Source organism: Asparagus officinalis, chromosome 1 (genome assembly GCF_001876935.1).
Source record: "Asparagus officinalis chromosome 1, Aspof.V1, whole genome shotgun sequence".
Lineage (NCBI taxonomy): Eukaryota > Viridiplantae > Streptophyta > Magnoliopsida > Asparagales > Asparagaceae > Asparagus > Asparagus officinalis.
In genome coordinates, this window is record NC_033794.1 from 61,469,726 (window position 1) to 61,477,881 (window position 8,156).

Here is an 8,156-nt window from a genome sequence, read left to right on the forward strand (position 1 = left end):
TTGTTAAAAGCCCTAGATATTCTGGCTTGATAAAACTCAATGTGTTGTTGAGCTTCCAAGCGCTTTTCATCCAACATTTCGAGTTCTTCGAAACGTTTCTGATGTTGTTCTTCTGTCGTCATCTCAGTTGCGAGAGCGATCCGAAGGAATGGGATTTGGATTTCCAATGGTAGCACAGCTTCACATCCGTATACCAACGAATATGGGGTAGCTCCTGTAGGTGTGCGTATGGTGGTACGATAAGCCCAGAGTGCGTCACCGAGTTTATCATCCCAATCTCGTTTATTGGTCTTCACGAGCTTTGACAGGATCTTAATGATCGTCTTGTTAAAAGCCTAAGCTAATCCATTCGAGGCGGGATAATAAGCTGTTGACGAAATATCTTGAATTTTGAACTTGTCTCAAAACCTGACGAAAGCGTTGCTTATGAACTGTGGACCGTTGTCATGAATGATCCGTCTTGGCACGCCATGTCGGTATATGACATGATGTTTGATGAAATTGATGACGTTGTTGTTTGTCTTCACTTCTCTAAGCGGAATCGCTTCAGCCCACTTTGAAAAGTAATCTGTGATTGCGAGAATGAATCGATCACCTTTGACTGAAGGGGGAAAAATAGGACCGACAATGTTCATACCCCATGTCTCGAATGGCCAAGACGTGATTGATGTGTGCAACTGCTCTGGTGGTTGATGCATATAATTTGCATGTATTTGACAAGCATGACACTCTCGGGCGTATTCGATTGCGTCACGAACCATTGTTGGCCAAAAATATCCCATTCTTCTGATGCGATCATACAGTTTGGGACCGGGCTGATGCGCACCACATTCTCCTTCGTGTGCTTCCTTGAGAACTTCTTCTGCTTCTTTGTTCGAAAGGCATCGGAGTAACAAACCATCGTACCCTCTACGGTATAATGTATGGGTCTCGGTATTATAGAAGAATCTTGGTGCTCTTCGGCGAATTGATTCCCTTTCTTTTACGTCCTCTGGCAAAATACCATATTGGACGTAGTCAATGATAGGAAAACGCCAATCTCGGGACTCAGACTCAATTTGAGTTGAATTCACCTCCTTGGCGCTTATGTTTCTATCATCTTCCTCTTCAATAACCATATCGTATATGGGTATGCAGAGTTGATGCGTCTTTACTGTGACTAATAGTTCAGTTTCGGGAGGCTGCGCAAGTGATACCGCTAGTGCTGCCAGTGCATCCGCATAAGCGTTCTGGAGACGAGGGATGTATTCAATAAAGAATTCTTCAAAAGAATCTGCCATTTTGATGGCCTCCTGGTGGTACAGGATCAGGTCTTGGTTCCTGACTTCATACTCTCCACGGACTTGGTTGACTATCAATTGAGAATCCCCAAAAGCTTCGAGATATTCGACCCCCAGCTCCTTGGCGAAACTGAGTCCAATGAGAAGCGCGTTGTACTCAGCTACGTTATTGGAACATGGACTAGTCAGTGAATAAGCCCGAGGCATCACATGCTTCCCCGGGGAAATTAAGATAACTCCAACTCCGGAGGAGACTTTAGGACATCCGGGGGTTATTGCCCTATTAACTACCCTCGAAGCACCATCGAAGTATAATTGCCATACTTGTTGGTGCGATGTAGTGTTAACCTCGTGGGTTTCATCCGGCAAGTCATCATATACTTCTGCCGTATCCGTTGTCGGGTTTGCCGCCAAAAGATCACAAATCGCTTGTCCTTTGATCGACTTCTGCTGTTTGAAGTGTAAATCATATTGGGACAAGAGAAGGGCCCACTTCACTAACCGCTAATTCATAGAGGCCGGTTGTGTCATAAATACCCGCACTGGATTAACGTTGGAAATGACGTAAATCGTCTGTCCAACCAAATAATGCCGCATCTTTTGCATTGCGAATACTAATGCGAGGCATTCTTTCTCAATCATCGGATATCGAGACTCGGTGCCTATCAAGGTCCGACTTAGATAATAGACTGCCTGTTCGTGACCGTTATCATCGTCTTGTGCTAGTAAAGCACTTATCGAGTGGTTCATCGCCTTGAGATAAATCAAGAACGATCTACCTGATTTTGGTGTAACGAGAACGGGAGGATTCGTCATATATGTTTTGATATCTTCGAATGCTTTTTGGCAGGCGTCGTCCCAAATAAATGACACCCCTTTCTTGTTTAGTTTAGAGAATGGTTGGCACTTCTCAGAAAGATTTGAGATGAACCGCCGGATGTAAGCTAACCGCCCTTGCAATCCTCTGAGCTCTCTTAGATTTCTAGAGGGTTGCAGTTCATGTATCGCCTTCACCTTATCAGGATCGATATGTATACCTTTAGTGGTGACGACGAATCCAAGGAATTTTCCGCTAGACATTCCAAGGAAGGATTTAGTGGGGTTCATCTTCAATTGATGACTCCGCATGAGATCGAACATCGTCTTCAAGTCTTTGATGTGATCTTCTTTGTTACGGCTTTTTACAACCAAATCATCAACGTAGCATTCGACTGTTTTCCTGAGATGTTCTTGGAAAATCTTAGTCATTGCTCGCTGGTACGTGGCGCCTGCATTCTTTAGACCGAAAGGCATCACCGTGTAGCAAAAGACACCAAGGGGCGTTCTGAACGCTGTATGCTTCTCGTCATCTGGGTGCATCTTGATTTGGTTATATCCTGAAAAACCATCCATAAAAGATATTCTTTCAAATCCGCACGTATTGTTGATAATGACATCTGTGATTGGGAGAGGAAAGTCGTCTTTTGGACATGCCGTATTCAGGTCCCTGAAGTCGATGCAAATCCTGATTTTACCGTTCTTTTTCATGACTGGAACAATATTGGCTATCCAGTCTGGATGTTGCTCCTCTCGGATAAATCCTGATTCGATCAATTTCTTAACCTCTGCCTCAATGGCTTCCATAATCTGCGGACGAAACCGTCTTTGCTGTTGTTTGACAGGCTTGGCATCCGACTTGATATCCAGGCGGTGCATCGCCACATTAGGGTCGAGCCCTGGCATATCTTCATAGTTCCAAGCGAAGACGTTAATATATTCACTAATGAGAGCAATTAATTCCTCCTTCTCATTTGAGGGAAGACCATCACTGATGAATATAGGCTTTGGGTTGGCCTCGTCGCCTATGTTAACTTGGATTATTTTATCTTCAGTGGGGGGTTCCCTCTGTTCAAACCTATCACCATACTGCATGTTTAGGTGATGAACCCATGGGTCTTCCCATGTTGGCATTTGATCGTCGTTCTCCATTGTGGACGGATCAGCTGTAGCCATGTTCGCCATTAGGGCTTTGAATGCTTCCCCCAGACTTGTATCGGAATCCCATTCCGAGGAATCTGACGGGTACCCATCTTTGTATTGTTCAGATGATTGGTTATTGATTAACCAGCAACATTCGTCTTCTGAAGAAGATTCATACCCTAACCCTCGTCTGAATTTATAATAATCATCCGATTTCCCTTTTGGTACATATGCCGCTTTGGCTGGAATACGAGGACCTCGATCGAAGTATAAACCTTCTCCGAGTGTGAAATCATATCCCTGTTTTTCCATGAGCTTGCGCGCTTCCGGACTATACTTAGATAAATGCCAGCCAGGTTTGTCATCATTTTCATCTTCCCTTAAGAAATGATCTGGTAATGTAGAATTTTTTCCTTTACCGTAAATCACTTCTTTTTCGCCTCCTATTTTGGTCGGGATGACCAAGGTTGTTCCGAAAGAATGCTAGAGGCGTTCCTTTGCTATATAGGACGATTGAAGCGGCATATGTAAATCGGGATTATCATACAATTCTTTTATCACATCATCAAGAGACAGTGAGTACTCTAAATCGTTATTTATTTCATTATTGGCAAGTTGCCACTTACAACTGCCATCTGACGATTGTTCATCGTCAAGGTTGATTACAAAGGGTACAATGTCGTTTAAAACATAACCTCCATTGTAATCAAATCCGGCTTCGGTATCAACTTCTTCTCCGCTGTCCGTGCCATGGGCCGATGATTCAGTATCGGATTCGTTACCATAAAGGAGAGAATCAGTGAAATAATTCTCATACCCTTTGAATGGTTGCTTATCCGCGACCACCGTCCTAACCTTATTATCAACGTCAACATATTTCAAACACTGATGGAGAGTGGAGGGGATTATAACGTTACTATGGATCATGCATCAAGCGAAGCGGCATAATACTCACAGCAGAACCCGGATCGACTTGGATTCGGTTGACTTTGCTGGAGCCAATGTACCCAATGAAATATAGGGGTCGATCATGGTTCGAATTCTTCGTCTGCATATTCTCTTTGGTGAAGGTAATGTAGGGAAGGTTTTTAGCCGCTATATTGCAGTGTTGAATTAACGGTTCTGACTTTTCAGATACCGGCTTGATCTGAGTAAGGAACACTTCTGAATTGGCCAAGACTTCTTGCAAGGCTTCCCTGGTTTCTTTAGACAGCCGTAGCAACTCATACAATATTATCCGTGCTGGAATGTTAGCTAGTTGAGCCATAATATCGAATACGTGCGGAGTGTTCGAGCTTTCCGGTTTATCTCTTCCAATCGGACGATTGAAACGAGACTGCTTCGGATTCTGAACCTCCTGGGGCCTCTATTCTTTCTGTTTATCAACCGGCTGTCGTCGAGCTTCTTCAACCGGTCTAGGAGTCGTAATCACACCCAGCTCCGTGAGAGTTTTGGCTGGTCCCAGTTTAGTCACCCCCTGCTCAGCTAACTGATCGCTAGGTGATGGATAGTTGAAGTGATACTCATTTCCGCTTCTAGTGGCAAAGACTTCTTGTTCTTCTTCGGAGACCGGGAAGGTAGGAGCTTCATTACCATCCTCTTCGAAGACCGCGGAGGTAGCATTGCAGGACTTGCCTTTACCCTTTTTGGTCGAGGAAGTCGTCCACTGATCGTCTTCAATTAGATCGGGATGACCCCAGAGGATTTCGCCGTTTGGGGCTGTGTGTGGCACAAGTCCTTTTTGGCGCTGTCCATATGGGTCGTCATTCACTATCTTCATTCCAACTTTGGTGATGCGTTCTGGTTCAAACCATGCTGTGGGCACTGATCCAAAACTAATTGATACCACATTTGCTCCAACATTCTTGGACGGCTTCGGGGTTATGACGCCTACATCAATTAACGCCTGGATCTTATCCTTGAGATGGTAGCATGACTTGGTAGGGTGATGGACCGCTCTATGGTATGCGCAATACTTCGGATCCGTCACTTTGCTAGCCCCTTCTTAATCCAATCGCCGGTAGCTGGATTTTGTTATTTTCCAACAGGTACTTAAAGATGCCGGGAACTTCGTCATCTTTGAAAGAGTACACTTTAGGAAATCTTGGCTCCGAAGATTTCTGCTTCTGAGGCCGTTGTTGCCATTGCGACTGCGACTGTTGTGGTGCTCGTTGCTGCTGCTATTGCTGAGGTTGTAATTGGAAAGTTTAATTAGCATCAACTGCATTAGCATGTGCCTTACCTTTTCCTCGTGGGACGAAATTCTGTTGCGGAGCATTCGTCGCCTGTTGGCCTCTTTCCGCCTTCTTCCTTCTGAGGAATCGCTCGGCTTGCTCTCCTCGGACCTTCAAATCCTTCCATGTTTTGGACGGTGCTGTCCCCATTGCTTCCAACACGTCCAATGCGAGGTTGTTGTGGCAAGTCTGGAGAATGAACTCCTCAGAGATCGGGTCCCGACAGTTCATCACTTTGTTCCAGAACCTTTTGACGAAGGTATCAACCAATTCCCCGTCTTTTTGTTTCTCGTCAAGCAACGACCCGATGGATATCTCAGTGTCGTCGTCGAAGAAGTTAGTGAGGAATTTAGTCTCCATGTCGTCCCAGCTATTCACGTTTCCTGGCTTGAGGCGGCGATACCAATCGAAGGCGGCTCCACGAAGAGTGCCAACGAAGGACCGTACCATCAGAGGCTCATTACCAGAGATAACCCCTAGGTGTGATTTGAAGTAAATCAAATGCTGAGTGGGTGAACCCATCCCATTAAACGGCATGAAGTTAATTAGATTGAACTTCGCCGGATACGGGATTGATTCCCATTCTCTTGGGTATGGACAAGGAATGACCGTCTTCTTCATCTCTTGAGCGGAAATCAACGTATTGATTTTGCTCTCGAGGTTTTTGATCTTCAAACTTTCACCTGTGTTTTCGCTAGCATTCTCGTTACCACCCCCTGCATTGACGGGATGATTATTGGCATTATGAGCTTCATTCGCATTTGTATCCTCATCTTCCTGATTAACCTGGTTACGACGACTTGGTTTGCCTTGCTGGTTTGTCAGTGCTTGGATTTGTTGGTCATGCATTTCTCTCATATTCTGCATGGCCATCTGCATTTCGAACTTGAAGCTCTCCAGTTGTTTAGCCATAGATTCTTCGAGCATCTTGGTCACTTGTTCCGCACTTATCATAAGGGACTCGCGGGGTTGTCCCTCGCTGGATACCGTATTATTTGATGCGACCGCAGAGCCGGCATCCGATTCTTCATCTTCTGAAGGTAATCTTGTCCGAATCCTACCATAAGTTGCTCGTATGATGGCTCCGGACTGCAGACGTGTTATACGCCAGGGTGCTTCCGGAATCGAATTAGGATTATCTTGTGTCGTTGTCCTTTTGCTGGTCATATTAGCAGTGACCCTCGGAAATTCTCCATCTTCAACCACCGTTCTTCTTTGTCGGAAACGCCTATGCCTTGGTTTTGGCGTTTCAGTACTGAGCCTTTCGAAAACCAAAATTCTTTTAGGGACTGTCTTGGTGCAGTTACACTCAGACAATACTGCCCGAATGAGTTTGGAACAGGGGCATTGAGTTTCTAGTTCTCGAGGACTCCTTTTCCTGGTTTTACTCGTACCCCCAACACGATAGTACAACTCATCGGCTTGAAGGTCAGAGTAACCTATCGTGTGTTGGCACGACTTCTCAAGTATAACGTCATCATTATCAGATGACAATGTTTCCTTATGAGGGCGAACTGCCTTCTTTGGGCTTTCAAGAGTCACGCGCCTCGAAACACGCCTTTGTGGGCGTGAGTTCTCAACGGGCTCTTGGACTTCAATGCGCAAATTGGTGCGCGTAGCTGCCATGGACTCCTTGTCATGTTGAGGGTGGCGGCGACTCCCAGCATGTTGAGTCGTTCGGGGCTTCTTTATCGGGCCCAAACGTTCTTGAACTGGAGCTTTGCATCGCTCATCGGGAAGTGGACCGAGGCGCTCCAAAACTGACTTCTTTCTTCGGGATGATTCTGCAGGATCTCCCGGAGTAGCTACTGGAATTACTTGTGTTGAAGGCTGCAATGATTGTTCCTTAGCCTGTCAGACTTCGGCCTCCAGACTTAGCGGGTTGGTGGCGGCTTTTTGGCCACTTCCTTCTGCAGTCTTCTGCGGGCTTCTTGGACTTGAACTCGTGCCTGCGCTAACAGTGCGCGGCGCTTACGAATGCGCTCATCAAGTGTTGAACGATTCCATTTGACACGGATCCATTCATTCGTTGGCGGCTTGGAGGAGCTGCCATTCATTGGTTGTTGAGGCTGTTTGCCTCTTCTGCTCTTCAGATCCGCGTTATAACGGATTCCGTCAGTGGACTCCATCGCCTTTGCGAGTTGCCGCGCTAGGCGTTGACGTCACCTCTGGCGGGCTCTCTTTGAGAGAGTCGCTACGCCCTCAACAGTAGAGGCGTCAGCGAGAACAGGTTTGACCTGGTTGGAGGTCGGTGGAGCTTCACCCGATGCAACTTCGGCATCAATTGGGGTGAGATCTTCGTTGGCATTCTGCACTTCTTCGTACCAACGAACTTTTCTCCTGGAGGGGAACTTCTTGGACTTGCGGGGGTAGGTGGATCCAGACGAGGATGACAGAAACTCCTCAAACTTTTGTTGGTCGAATTCATACTCGACCTCCTCCTCGACCGGGATCGAGATCCGCGGCTGCGACGCAACGATCTCGGCAGCGAGATCGGTGGCTCCCACTGTGGTCGCCAGATTGTTCGTGGTGAAAGTCGTTTTCATTGAAGTCATTGTTCCTTAAGCAACAGTTTATCGGTTACAAAAGATTTGGTCTTTTTTATAAGATCCGGTTACAACAAAATCAAAAAAAAATGAAAATTACAACTTTCCTTTTATGTCGAACGAATCACGAGATCCTG